General features: G+C 45.4%; 1 protein-coding gene across 1 annotated transcript in view; it reads left to right on the forward strand.

Annotated features, from left to right (window-relative positions):
- The window catches only part of LOC115083294 (dynein heavy chain 5, axonemal-like), a 1,259,434-nt gene that overhangs the window by 1,154,443 nt on the left and 89,254 nt on the right, over window positions 1-15,737 (forward strand). The gene's annotated exons all lie outside the window — the stretch shown is intronic.

A 15,737-nucleotide genomic window follows, 5' to 3' on the forward strand; every position in this document is an offset into this window, starting at 1 on the left:
CAGCCCCTCACATAACAGCAGATTGATAATGAACCAAGGATAAAGCCTGCTGCATGTTACTGCAGGTTCAGTTTTATTTCCCTGTCATATTAATATGACCACAAAAACATAAAAGAACAGGACGGTGGCCTAATTTAAGAGCCAGCTTCATAAACATATATGTGGATGAAAATTGCATAGGGATTGAGCTCTGTTCTTCTTAAATGGGCCTTTTGTTTACATTTTTTGTGATTCTATGAAACCATAGGATGTGTTTATAAAATGTTATTGAAATTACAAGAATTTTTAAATACAATTTTCATTTAGCGAGCATAACAACTCATTTGGGATGATAGAACTGCAGAACATATTTTATCTTAATGATACATATTATACAACATATTTTATCTTAATGATACAATATGATAGGCTTGGGTTACTATGGTTCATTTTCTGCATTCCCATTACATTTCACAGGAAATGTTTGGAAGATTTTTCACATTGCACAAAATCACTACAGGACTTCCTTTTTCCTTTATTAGAGGTAGGCAACTCTAGTCCTGAAGGGCAACAACCAGGCCTGATTTTTCAGGACATCTACAATAAATATCCTGAGATAGATTTGCATACAATGGAGGCAGTGCATGCATATATACCTTACGCACATTCACTGTGAATATCCTGAAAACTAGATTAGTATCTGGCACTGCAGGACCACAGTTATACAGTAAATTGTCTTACATAATATTCACAATAACAAATTTTTCTCTGCAGACATAAAACTTTCTTTCCCACAGTAGGCACTTTGCCTTTTTTCTGGATTCCCAATAATTGAGGGTATTTCACAGTACGATTGAACATTGATCTTATGCATTTTTTTAATGCTGGTATTATGGGAAAACACTCTATGTACTCTTTCAGACTCATAGCAATTTATCCTTTTCAGTAGCTTTTGAAGAAATGACTCTATATCTTTCAATGAATGAATCATCACTTTCCATTTCTGATCAAATCCCCAAAATTATCACATTGTTTCTCTGACTCCTATTATTTGATTCTTTCAACTCCATTTTCAGTTCAGCAATGATTTTGACTTTGTACTGTTGCAGTCTTTTCCTTTAAATCATGCATTTTCTATTCAAATAAAGAAAATTGTACTGTTATTTAAAGTTCTTCTGTTGCGCCATGATTCTGTGTGATTACTATCTTTAAGAACTGCAGCCTTAATTCATAATCATGGTAAGGGAAGTTTTTATGTCTTCACCAGCAGCCATTTTTTGTGGTGTTGGAAAGTTCTGTTTGTACTTTTGTGATCCCATATGACTCTCTGGAAGCCACTTCTATGTGGAGGAGTAGCCTAGTGGTTGTAGCAGCAGGCTATGAACCAGGGAAGCCAAGGTTCACATTCCACTACAGCTCCTTGTCACCTTGGGCAAGTCACTTCACCCGTCATTGCCTCTGAGGACAGGGAATACTTATAGTACCTGCCATGTAATCCCCTAAAAATGCTGAAAAGTAGAATATAAAAAAAATCTATGTTGTGCATTTTACTACTGTCCATGACCATTATCTTTTATGATAGGTATTTGGGAAAGACAGCTATTTTACATGCAGAGTTTACTGAATGTTTTTACTTGTTCCTCAGAAAGCAGATTTTTCACTCATCTATCTGGCATTTTAGAGGTACATTTAGCTGGTTAACTCAATAGTTAACCAGCTAAATGAATATTTGAACACTTAACCAGCTAAAATTTAGCTGGATAACATAAGAAATAAGGGGCCTCATTTTCCAATATCACATTAAGGGGCGTTTCCCATGCAAATGAGGCTTTTTTTGTGCAGCGGGGAATCTTCGCGTGCGGCGATATTTTTGCAAATATGTCTTCGCGGTGCACGATAAAACAGGCTGTTTCATCACAGTTCATGAGAGAGAGAGAGAGAGAGAGAGAGAGAGAGAGAGAGAGAGAGAGAGAGAGAGAGAGAGAGAGAGAGAGAGAGAGAGAGAACCTTGCTATAATGTCTACTCCCTAGACAGGTATTTGTATCCCTATGGGAGGCCCACCTAGTAACTCGAGGTGGGGATTAGGTATTAGTGTAGGGGGTTGGGGCCACTTTCACATTCAACATGAGATGTACGAACAGAACAGTGGTCTCTTGTGAAGATGTGATGGCCTTCGGAGTAAGGAAACTCACTCCAAGATGAGATTCGGCCAATGTTCTCTCCACCTAGCTTGATGGACACTCTACCTGGGCAACAACAAGCTAGTTTGAGAGAACATTGGCCAAATCTCATCTTGGAGTGAGTTTCCTTACTCCGAAGGCCATCACATCTTCACAAGAGACCATTGTTCTGTTCGTACGTCTCATGTTGAATGTGAAAGTGGCCCCAACCCCCTACACTAATACCTAATCCCCACCTCGAGTTACTAGATGGGCCTCCCATAGGGATACAAATACCTGTCTAGGGAGTAGACATTATAGCAAGGTTCTCTCTCTCTCTCTCTCTCCTGTATCATGAATGAAAGGGTGAAGAAGAACTTTCTCCAATTAGTTTTAAATGTGCCACATGCTAACTTCATGGAGTGCCCCCCTAGTCTTTCTATTATCTGAAAGACTAAATAACCGATTCACATCTACCCATTCTAGACCTCTCATGATTTTAAACACATCTATCATATCTCCCCTTAGCTGTCTCTTCTCCAGGCTGAAGAGCCCTAACCTCTTTAGCCTTTCCTCATATGGGGCTCATTCCATTCGTTTATGTTTTTTGGTCAACCTTCTTTTTATCGCTTCTAATCCTTCTATATCTTTTCTCACATCTGGTGACCAAAATTGCACTCAGTGTTCAAGATGTGGCTGCATCATGCAGCAAAACAGACTAAGATGTACATTCATTTTCCTGAATTAGGCAATTTCAATGAAATTGCCTAATTTGGTATGGTTCTGGGGAACTGAAAAACGAATGGTATTTTTCTGAAATTTCGGAAAAAATCGTTTTTCAGGTTAGTACGCACTAACTCCCATTAGTGCACAGTATTGGGAGTTAGCGCACACTAAGCCAAAAATCAGGGCCCCCCAACCCCCCCCCCCCCCCCCCGAACCATAGGAAAACCAAAATTTCCCACAGGGAGCTCCAAAACAAAGCCTGACACAATAAAAAAAAAAACATGATGCACATCTCTAAAACAGAGACATTATGATAGTCTATGTTTTATTCTCCATTCCTTTCTTAATAATTCCTAACATTCTATTTGCTTTCTCAGCTGCCTCAGCACTCTAAGCAGATGATTTCTACCTATTATCTAATATCTACAATGATGCCTAGATTCTTTTCCTGGGTGGTGACTCCCAATGTGGAACCTTGTATTGTGCAGCTATAATTTGGATTGCACTTTCCTATATGCATCCCTTTGCACTTGTCCCCATTAAACAAGGTCCTCTTACAATTTCTCACAGTCCTCTTGTGATTTAACAATTTTGAATAATTGTGTATCATCAACAAATTTGATCACCTCACTCATCACCATCTCTAGGTCTTTTATAAATATTTTAAAAAACAATGGTCCCAGAACAGATCCCTGGCTTTCTCCATTGAAAGAAATTACCATTTAGCCCTACGCTCTGTCTTCTATCTTTTAATCAGTTGGCAATCCACAATAGAACATTGCCTCCTATCCCATGACTAATTAATTTCCACAAGAGTATCTCATGAGGGATTTTTTCAAATGCTTTCTGAAAATCCAGATACACTATATCAACTGGCTCACCTTTTTTCCACATGTTTATTCATGCCTTCAAAAGAATGTAACAAATTGGTGAGACAAGATTTCCCTTGGCTAAATCCATATTGGCTTTGTCCCATTAAACTAAGTCTATATGTTCACTAATTTTGTTCTTTAGAATAGTTTAAACTATTTTTCCTGGCACTTATGTCAAGCTCACCAGTCTCCAGTTTTCTGGATCACTCCTGGAACCTCTTTTAAAAACTGGTGTTATATTGGCCACCCTTTAATCTTCAGGAACCATAGCTAATTTTAATGATAATTTACAGATTGTTAAATGGTAGGTCTGCTAATTCATTTTTCAGTTCTTTCAGTACTTTGAGTGTAGGATTCAAGGCATTTAACCCCAAAGGCACCGGTTCTCAGCATGGCAGGAATACTGCTAGATACAAATGCCATGCCATCATGTGACTGTAATCGGCCTCTCCCATAGGCACGAGCATATGTGCACAGTGGTAGGAAGACCCAGAGGGGCACCTCCAGATGACATCAGCCTCCTGGCCTATATAAGCCCAGGCGGTTCCTGTTGATGAGGCGGTTCCTCGCCTCATCAACAGTTCTCCTGATGTGCCTTGCATGTCAGTGCCTGTTACCTTGTTCCTGTGTTCCTGCCTTGTTCTGTGTTCTGAAGTCCTGCGTTCCAGCCCAATCTGTTTCTCCTGCCTTCTTCCTGAGTCCCTGTCTTGCCTTGCCCTTGCTTTGCTCGGACCTTTTCCTATCTTTATTTTTGTATTGTGTTCTCTTGTTTTGTCTCTCCCTCTCTCGGCCTGACTTCCTGGATTCTGACCTCAGCTCTGGACTTTCACTATTCCTATCTGCTGCAGTTCCTGAACTTCGGGCCTGTCTCCTGGTTTTTGTTGTCTACTATCTGTCCTGACCCTCACCTGGTTTTGGACTCTTGTTCTTGCCACTGCCTTAGGGCAGTGGCAAGAACAAGCACAAGCAGCCAGCCAGAGGGGAAGTGCAAGCAGCCAGCCAGAGGGGAAGGTGGCTGCTATAGGTGAAGCTCCAGCCACTCTCATCACAGGGCATGTCCGCCAGCTGACAGAGTGGTCCACAATTCACCATATCCGTTGCTAGCAATACAGGTTGCTGAAGCCATGTACCTCATGGATATGGACTTTCTACAGGCCATTCCCTGCATGGCCCAATAGAAACAGCAGCAATAGGGTATCTTGGATCAGATCACTAGGTCTTGAAAAGACTTGCCCCTCACGTGGATGCACTACCAGTCGCATCACTGTTTTGTTATGAAAGTGTGAAAACCACTAAAGATTTCCTTAATTACACATTATTTAGTCCGTTAGAATAGTAGCTGAATATATACAACAAAAGAAGAAAAACAAACAAATTATACAAAGGTTAAACATATAGAGGTCTATATTCAGATTCCGTCTAGCTAGGTCTATTCAATAATGGAAACACAACATTGAATATAGCCGGCTATCTTAAAGGTAGCTGGCTAACTATAGCCACCTAACTTTAGGACCCCTCTTTGATCTGACCAGACTTAGCCAGCTAACTTAACTGATTAACTCATGTTGGGAAAACACCAGTTCCAGAGAAGGTTTTCATGGGTAATGATTCAGATGAACTGAACCAAATCACGGTGAACCTAGAAGATGTGGTAGGCCTGATTGACAAACTGAAGATTGGTAAATCACCTGGACTGGATGGTATACACCCCAAGGTTCTGAAGGAACTCACAAATGAAATTTCAGACCTATTAGTTGAAATGTGTAACCTATCATTAAAATCATCCATTGTACCTGAAGACTGGAGGGTGGTTAATATAACCCCAATATTTAAAAAGGACTCCAGGGGTGATCCAGGAAACTGCAGACCAGTTAGCCTGACTTCAGTGCCAGCAAACTAATGGAAAGTAGAGGTGTGAATCGTGTGCCCTATCGTCTTAACGATCGAAATCATCTGGCAGGAGAAGAAAATCGTGTTTGGCACGATTTTTTAGTTAAAAAATTGTTTTTTCCGATTAGTGCGCACTAACGAGAGTTAGTGCGCACTAACAGAAAATGATACAATTTGACACTTTTCAGGTCAGTTAAGGTCAGTTTAGGAATGAATATGTATTCCTATTGGCTGCCCTCTTATTTATTCATGTTACCAAGGTTCCCACTGACAATATATGGGGGATGGGAAATGGAAACAGTTGGTAGCTTGACAAAAAAAGTAATGTGATCAGTCAATGTGACTAGAACTTGTGCCCTAACCCTGATACCAGGGGTGTTGTGATCTTCCTGAACACAGTGCCCTAACCCTGACACCAGGGGTGTTGTGATCTTCCTGCACACAGTGCCCTATCCCTATTAATATCAGGAGTGTTGTGATCTTCCTGCACACAGTGCCCTAACCCTGATACCAGGGGTGTTGTGATCTTCCTGTACACAGTGCCCTATCCCTGATACCAGGGGTGTTGTGATCTTCCTGCATGCAGTGCCCTAACCCTGATACCAGGGGTGTTGTGATCTTCCTGCACAAAGTGCCCTATCCCTAATACCAGGAGTGTTGTGATCTTCCTGCACACAGTGCCCTATCCCTAATACCAGGAGTGCTGTGATCTTCCTGCACACAGTGCCCTAACCCTGATACCAGGGGTGCTGTGATCTTCCTGCACACAGTGCCCTAACCCTGATACCAGGGGTGTTGTGATCTTCCTGCATGCAGTGCCCTATCCCTATTAATACCAGGAGTGTTGTGATCTTCCTGCACACAGTGCCCTAACCCTGATACCAGGGGTGTTGTGATCTTCCTGCATGCAGTGCCCTAACCCTGATACCAGGGGTGTTGTGGTATCAGGGATAGGGCACTGTGTGTTGGAAGATCACAACACCCCCGGTATCAGGGATAGGGCACTGTGTGCAGGAAGATCACAACACTCCTGGTATTAATAGGGATAGGGCACAGTGTGCAGGAAGATCACATCACCCCTGGTGTCAGGGTTAGGTCACTGTGTGCAGGAAGATCACAACACCCCTGGTATCAGGGTTAGGGCACTGCATGCAGGAAGATCACAACACCCCTGGTTTCAGGGTTAGGGCACTGTGTGCAGGAAGATCACAACACTCCTGGTATGAATAGGGATAGGGCACAGTGTGCAGGAAGATCACAACACCCCTGGTATCAGGGTTAGGGCACTGTGTGTTGGAAGATCACAACACCCCTGGTATCAGGGTTAGGGCACTGCATGCAGGAAGATCACAACACCCCTGGTATCAGGGTTAGGGCACTGTGTGCAGGAAGATCACAACACTCCTGGTATTAATAGGGATAGGGCACAGTGTGCAGGAAGATCACAACACCCCTGGTGTCAGGGTTAGGGCACTGTGTGCAGGAAGATCACAACACCCCTGGTATCAGGGATAGGGCACTGAGTGCAGGAAGATCACAACACCCCTGGTATCAGGAATAGGGCACAAGTACTAGTCACATTGACTGATCACATTACTTTTTTTGTCAACTACCAACAGTTTCCATTTCCCATCCCCCCAACCATCACCTCAGTGGGAACCTTGGTAACATCAATAGATAAGAGGGCAGCCAGCCAATAGGAATACATATTCATTCCTAACTGACCTTTACTGACCTGGAAAGTGTCAATAATTTGTATCATTTTCTGTTAGTGTTCCTGAGTTTCCATTTCCATTTCCCATCCCCCCAACCGTCACCTCAGTGGGAACCTTGGTAACATCAATAGATAAGAGGGCAGCCAGCCAATAGGAATACATATTCATTCCTAACTGACCTTTACTGACCTGGAAAGTGTCAATAATTTGTATCATTTTCTGTTAGTGTTCCTGAGTTTCCATTTCCATTTCCCATCCCCCCAACCGTCACCTCAGTGGGAACCTTGGTAACATCAATAGATAAGAGGGCAGCCAGCCAATAGGAATACATATTCATTCCTAACTGACCTATACTGACCTGGGAAGTGTCAATTTGTATCATTTTCTGTTAGTGCGCACTAACGGGAGTTAGTGCGCACTAACTGGGAGCTAGCGCACTAGTGCGCACTAACACGATTTAACGATTTTTAACGATAAATTGTTAGAATTTCTATTGTATTGTGTTCTTTAACGATTTAAGACGATATTAAAATTATCGGACGATAATTTTAATCATTGAAAAACGATTCACATCCCTAGTGGAAAGTGATATTAAGATCAAAATCACAGAACATATAGAAAGACATGGTTTAATGGAACAAAGTCAGCATGGCTTTACCTAAGGCAAGTCTTGCCTCACAAATCTGCTTCACTTTTTTGAAGGAGTTAATAAACATGTGGATAAAGGTGAACCTGTGGATGTAGTGTATTTGGATTTTCAGAAGGCATTTGACAAAGTTCCTTATGAGAGGATTCTAAGAAAAGTAAAAGTCATGGGATAGGTGGCGATGTCCTTTCATGGATTACAAACTGGCTAAAAGACAGGAAACAGAGAGTAGGATTAAATGGTCAATTTTCTCAGTGGAAAAGGGTATACTGGAGTGCCTCAAGGATCTGTACTAGGACCGGTGCTTTTCAATATATATATAAATGATCTGGAAATGAATACGACGAGTGAGATTATCAAATTTGCAGATGATACAAAATTATTCAGAGTAGTTAAATCACAAGCAGATTGTGATAAATTACAGGAGGACCTTGTGAGACTGGAAAATTGGGCACCTAAATGGCAGATGAAATTTAATGTGGATAAGTGCAAGGTGATGCATATAGGGAAAAATAACCCATGCTATAGTTACACAATGTTAGGTTCCATATTAGGAGCTACCACCCAGGAAAAAGATATAGGCGTCATAGTGGATAATACTTTGAAATTGTCAGCTCAGTGTGCAATGGCAGTCAAAAAAGCAAACAGAATATTAGGAATTATTAGGAAGGAAATGGTGAATAAAATGGAGGTTGTCATAATGCTCTATATCGCTCCATAGTGAGACCACACCTTGAGTACTGTGTACAATTCTGGTCGCTGCATCTCAAGAAAGATATAGTTGTGATGGAGAAGGTGCAGAGAAGGGCAACCAAAATGATAAAGGGGATGGAACCGCTCCCCTGTGAGGAAAGACTAAAGAGGTTAGGGCTGTTCAGCTTGGAGAAGAGATGGCTGAAGGGGGATATGGTAAAGTCTTTAAGATCAAGAGAGGTCTAGAATGGGTAAATGTGAATCAGTTATTTACTCTTTCGGACAATAGAAGGACTAGGGGGCATTCTATGAAGTTAGCATGTATCACATTTAAAACTAATCGGAGAAAATTCTTTTTCATTCAACGCACAATTAAATTATGGAATTTGTTGCCAGGGGATATGGTTAGTGCAGTTAGTGTAGCTGGGTTTAGAAAGGGTTTGGATAAATTCTTGGAGGAGAAATCCATCACCTGCTATTAATCAAGTTGACTTAGAAAATAGCCACTGCTATTATTAAGATCAGTAGTGTGGATATACTTAGTTTTTGAGTACTTGCCAGATACTTGTATCCTGGATTGGCCACTGTTGGAAACAGGATGCTGGGCTTAATGGACCCTTAGTCTGACCCAGAATGGCAATTTCTTTTGTTCTTATGTTCTAACTCCTCCAAGTTATGCTCCTGGAATGCCCCTAACTTAGATTATCTTTTTAGCCAGATAAGTGCCCAAATATTCATTTAGTAGGCTAACTTCTGAGTTAAAAACAAAAACAGTACATGTAATATTTTATACAAAGAATGCTGTTCTAATGGATGTCTCATATCACTATTGGGACTTTAAAGAATAAAAAGGCAAAAAAATGTTTTTCAAAAACGTCATATAAGAGGCGGTTGGAAGTTAATGATTATAAATGCATTAAGGTGCAGGGACGCCTACACGAGTATATGAAACTTTCAACCAACTCAAAAAAAATGTTTCTTTGCATAAATAGTTGATTGCAATATGGCATAAAAGACATCTCCAATTACTGTGTAGGCTTAAGAACATAATAACACATATTGTTACGGCGGTTACTACCCCAAATCAAATAAGCCTGATACTTCACTTTCAATGCATATACAGCATAGTTCTCTGATTCAACGGCAGGGGAGAAGAAAAGAGGGTTCGCACTCACAAAGCGGGGAGTAGCTGGCTTGTTACGGCGGTTACTACCCCAAACCAAATGGGCCTGATACTTCACTTTCGATGCACATCCAGCATGGCTCTCTGCTTCAACGGCATGGGAGAAGACTTATACGTCACGCATATCCAGCATAGCTCCCTGCTTCAACAGCAGGGGAGAAGAAAAACAACCAATAAGGGCTAATAACATAGTCTGGGAAAAACAAATAAGCATGGGTGCAGCTTGCTTATTGCGGCGGCTACTACCCCAAACTAATCAAGCTAGATATTTCACTTGGATGCAGCTCCATCACTGCTCTCTACATTAAAGGTGGGGATGGAAGGGAAATAGAACCAAGAGCTAAGAGAAACAGATAAGTATGAGAGAAAATATGTGTGAAGCTTGCTGGGCAGACTAGATGGGCCATTTGGTCTTCTTCTGCCGTCATTTCTATGTTTCTATGTTTCTATGTTTCTATATCAATTAAGTCTATAAGAAAAAGTTGATAAAAAAACAATTAAAAATTAATAATTCACAGTGATTGAACAGTGGTGTTTGTTCTTTGATCAAGAGATAACTTCTGAGTTAGCCAGCTAAATGCTTTTGAAAATGGACGTCATAGTATATTAATTACTTACATTACCTGGAAATTATCTTTTTACTGTCGATGAAAAATCCTGAAGCAACCTGAAATAACAGAGAAAATACCACAAAGGATCAATTCTTGTATTTATAATTGAACTAAGTAATTAGTAGGGATGTGTAGACAAAAAGTTTATGTTCATAAGTCCATAAGTCGAAAGGGGGGGTCAATTTCGGTCAATATGGACATATGTAGAATTCCATAAGTTGAGTCTATGTCCATATGTGCACCGATTCCCTAAATAAAAATTTAAACCCCTCACCCTCCTTAATCCTCCCCCAAGACTTACCAAAACTCCCTGGTGGTCCAGCGGAGAGTCAGGACGCCATTTCTATATTCCTTTGCGAGGAGCACGTGACGTCGGCGTCACATCGGAGTGACGCGGACGTCACGTGATTCCCCGCGCGTTCGCTCCGGGACACAACCGGACACAACCAGAACTTTTGGCCAGCTTGGGGGGGCCTCCCCCCAAGCTGGCCAAAACATCACGTGATACAAGTATCACGTGACGTCCGCGTCACTCCAACGTGACGAGGACGTCACGTGATTCCCCGCGCGTTCGCTCCGGGACCCTCGTTGGACACAACCGGAACTTTTGGCCAGCTTGGGGGGGTCAGGAGGCCCCCCCAAGCTGGCCAAAAGTTCCGGTTGTGTCCGGTTGTGTCCCGGAGCGAACGCGCGGGGAATCACGTGACGTCCGCGTCACTCCGACGTGACGCCGACGTCACGTGATTCCCCGCGCGTTCGCTCCGGGACACAACCGGAACTTTTGGCCAGCTTGGGGGGGCCTTCTGACCCCCCCAAGCTGGCCAAAAGTTCCAGTTGTGTCCAACGAGGGTCCCGGAGCGAACGCGCGGGGAATCACGTGACGTCCGCGTCACTCCGACGTGACGCCGACGTCACGTGCTCCTCACAAAGGAATATAGAAATGGCATCCTGACTCTCCGCTGGACCACCAGGGAGTTTTGGTAAGTCTTGGGGGGGGATTAAGGAGGGTGAGGGGTTTAAATTTTTATTTAGGATCAACAATCGCGATTTCCAATGTATTCAACATAGCTATGTTGAATAAGTTGGAAATCCTATCGTTTTCGCCTCATCACTTTTTTAAGTTAAAAAAAAAAATTACGTTGCGTTTTACATATGCATTGAAAACGAATGCACACCCCTAGTAATTAGTTCACCGAGTAAGATAGAGAAAAATAGATAACTTAAATTATACTTATCTGATATTGTTTTGAAAGTGAGGTCCTTGCTAGAAACCAGTTTTTAATCAATTTATTTCTAAATCTGAGAATTCAAAAATATTTTGTTAAGTATTTTTGAAAGTGAACAGAAATAGGTAATGGATAACTTCTAGTTTCCTGTACGTACCCGGATCAGTCCAGACAGTGGGTTGAGCCTCCTTTCCAGCAGGTGGAGACAGACTAAAACTTGAAGGATGCCCTATATCAGGACAGAGCCTATACTCTAACCCTTCAGTATTCGTCTGTCTCCAGCAGGTGCAGCATCTCCCCTTCGGTTCTCTGCTGTAGGCTAGTCAGCCTTTTTCTTCTTTCTTTTGCTAGGCTCAAGCAAGTATTTCTTGTAAAAAAAAAAAACCAAAAAAACTAAAAGGGAATTTTGCCTTCTTTTAGTGATTTTTCCTGTTTCTGTGTGGGAGACGGTGCCGTCTCCCAGCTCTTGCCTGGCTCAGGGGGGCTTTGCCCCTTTTGCAGGAGGGGGTTCCCTGTATAGCCTGAGTCCGTGGACGCTTCCAGGTGTGGGGACTGACGCTCTCCTGGCCTCATTCCCCCCCATCTGGCTGCCCAGAGGGTTTTGAACCCGCTGCTCTGCTCAGTAAAAAAAAAAAAGTTTTAAACTTTAAATAAGTTGCAGGTACTCACCTACCTCTAACTTATTGGCAGCAGTTGACCAGCTTTTTCCTTATTTTCTGGTCAGAGTAGGCCTAGAACCCGCAGCCAGACAAGCAGAAGGCAGCAGGTTTCCCTCCTGCTCTCTCCTGCTGTGCAGGCTGTCAATCAAGCTTTTTTTCAGCTTTTTTTCTTCAACCATGGCTTAGCTATGTCCCGGCAGGCTGCCTGCCTTTCTTGTGGGCTGCCTTCTTCGCGTTTTTCGCATCAGGGCCTTTGCAATGCTTGCCTGCTGGGTGGGGAAGGTCCCTCCTCGGCAGGACAAGCAAATTTAGCCCAAGGTTCCACTCCTCCCGGCATGGCCAGGCCTTTCCCGGGTCAGCAGAGCCCAGGAACGGCCGCCATCTTGGATTTTTCATCGGGGCCGATTTCAGTGCTCCCTGGGGCTGGAGGGCCAGAATTTTTTGATTTAACCCCCGATTTGGCCCCCACAGGTTCCCAGGAGGAGGGTCCTGACCTTCCCTCACCCCCCCTTCCCCACCCCCCGGAAAATCCAGGTTCCCTTTTTCAGCGGATTTCGTCCTCCTCATGCACAAATCTTACTTAGCTAGCTTGCATGAGCAAGATGAAAGCCCCCCTAACCCCCCCACCAAAAATCCCTTGCTCAGCGCCGTTGACCGCTGGACCAGCTGTGGAGCCCCAGGGACCAGTTCGGGTATGGGTGGTCCCGGGGTGGTCCCTTGGGTCCTCGGACCTCGCTGCTTCCTCGGATTCGGCGGATGCCCCTCCCTAGAGGGGGATGACACCAGAGCCCTTCGTCTTTTTCATAATGAGGAATTAGAGCCCCTCCTTCCCTTTGTGTTACAGGAGCTGGGTCTTGAAAGTCCTTCCGTGGATAATCTCATGGCCTCGCTCCCTAAGGATATGAACCCGGTTCTGGGGGGGCTCCAGGCTCTGGCCTCGGCCTTTCCCTTCCACCCCATGCTCAAGCTCCTTATCCTTCAGGAATGGGAGGCTCCTGAGGGTTCGCTCCGGGTGGGGCGTGCGATGGATAAGCTCTATCCCCTTCCGGAAGAGGGCTTGGAGCTGCTGCAATATCCCTCGGTAGATTCCTATGTCTCTGCGGTGGCCAAGCACACCACCATCCCGGTGGAAGGTTCCACGGTTTTGAAGGATCCACAAGATCGTAAGTTGGAGGCTCACCTGAAGTGCATCTTCGAAGTTCTGGCCCTCGGGGTCCGAGCGTCTTGCTGTAGCAGCCTCATGATGCGGGCGGGCCTTCAGTGGGTTCAACAGTTACTCTGCGCCCGGGATCTTCTGCCAGGTGAGGCAGAACAAGCCGAACATCTGGAGGTGGTAACCGCCTACGTATCAGACGCCCTCTACGATCTGGTCCGTGTGTGCAGACGAAGGCGATGGTTTCGGTAGTCGCTGCCCAGAGGTTCCTTTGGCTATGCGACTGGTCGGCTGATCAGTCCTCGAAGACTCGGCTGGGCACGTTGCCCTTCAAAGGTAAGATGCTCTTTCGCGAGGATCTCGAGAAGCTTATGGACTCCTTGGCTGACAACAAGGTCCATAAGCTTCCAGAGGACCGCCCTAAGTCTTCTCGATCCTTCGCGTCCTCCCGCTCTCGCTTCAGGGGCCAGCGTCACTTCGCTTCTCTGGGGCGGGGCGGCTCCGCGAGGGGTTCTTCTCGTGCTCAGTCCTGGTCGCAGTCCTTTCGTGGCAGGCGGCCCTTTCGTGAGGGCCAACCCTTGCGTTCCACTTCTAAACCTGCCACACAATGAAGTTCAGCTGACCCATTCCTGGGTTCCTTACCTCGGCGGACGCCTCTCCCTGTTCTTCGAGGAATGGGTCAAGATCGCATCGGATCAGTGGGTCCTCGACATTATCAAAGACGGGTACGCTTTCAAGCTCATCAGGGACCTGCCGGATCTCTTTCTCTTCTCGCCTTGCGAAGGGGCCAAGAGGGACGTGGTGGTCCAGACCCTCTCCAAACTCCTGGATCTGGGAGCGGTGGTCCCTGTTCCGGAAAGGGAGGTTGGCGCAGGCCAGTATTCTATTTACTTCACCGTGCCCAAAAAAGGACGGGTCCTTCTGCCCCATTCTGGACCTCAAGAGGGTCAATCAGGCCCTCAAGATCCCCCACTTCTGCATGGAAACCCTGTGTGCGGTCATTGCGGCGGTCCGCCCTGGAGAGTTCCTTGCTTCTCTCGATCTCGCAGAAGCGTACTTCCACATTCCCATCCACCGCGACTACCAGAAGTATCTCCGATTCCACATCCTCAACCAGGACTTCCAGTTTCGAGCTCTCCCCTTCGGCCTTGCGACCGCTCCTCGCACCTTTACGAAGGTCATGGTAGTGGTAGCGGCGGCCCTGCGCTGGGAGGGGATTCTCATCCACCCCTATCTGGACAATTGGCTCATCAGGGCCAAGTCGGAGACCTCTTGCCAACGGGCGGTGGATCGCGTCTTGGAGCTCCTTGCCTCCCTCAGGTGGATAGTGAACTTTTCCAAGAGCAAGCTTCAGCCCTCCCAGGAGTTGGAATTCCTGGGAGCCCTCTTCGACACCCGAGTAGGCAAGGTTTTCTTACCACGGGCGCACACCCTCAAGCTGATCGATCAGGTCCGGAATCTGATCGCGCTACCTTCTCCGACCGCCTGGGATTATCTTCAAGTCCTGGGATCCATGGCTTCCACCATCAACCTTGTCCCCTGGGCTTTTGCTCATATGCATCCGTTGCAGAAAGCTTTGCTATCCCGTTGGCAGCCAGTGTCGGAGCAGTTTCACGTAGTCCTTCCGTTCTTGGATTCTACTGCCGATGAATTACAGTGGTGGCTGTCTCTTCCTCATCTTCTGCAAGGGATGCCTCTTCAAGCTCCACAGTGGACGATAGTGACCACGGACGCCAGTCTCCTGGGCTGGGGTGCGGTCTGCCTTTCTCAATCCACCCAGGGAATATGGTCACAGACCCAGTCGCGCTGGCACATCAATCGACTGGAAACCTTGGCAGTCCGCCTGGCTCTTCAGGAGTTCTTCCCCCTGATCTGCGGCAAGGCGGTAAGAGTCCTGTCCAACAACTCCACCACAGTGGCCTACATCAATCGCCAAGGGGGCACTCGCATTCCCCTGGTAGCCTTGGAAGCCAGCCGTCTCCTCTCGGGTGGAGCGCCACCTACAGTGCCTGGCGGCCTCTCACATAGCAGGCAAAGAAAATGTTCAAACCGACTTCCTCAGCCAGCAGTCGCTCGATCCGGGAGAGTGGGAGTTCTCGGATGCGGCCATGGCTCTGATAGTGGACAGGTGGGGTCCTCCTCACCTCGACCTCATGGCGACTCTGTGCAATGCCAAGGCAAATCGGTTCTTCAGCCGCTGGAGGGAGCACGGCGCAGAGGGCAT

The sequence above is a fragment of the Rhinatrema bivittatum genome, chromosome 2, assembly GCF_901001135.1.
Source record: "Rhinatrema bivittatum chromosome 2, aRhiBiv1.1, whole genome shotgun sequence".
Taxonomy (NCBI): Eukaryota; Metazoa; Chordata; class Amphibia; order Gymnophiona; family Rhinatrematidae; genus Rhinatrema; species Rhinatrema bivittatum.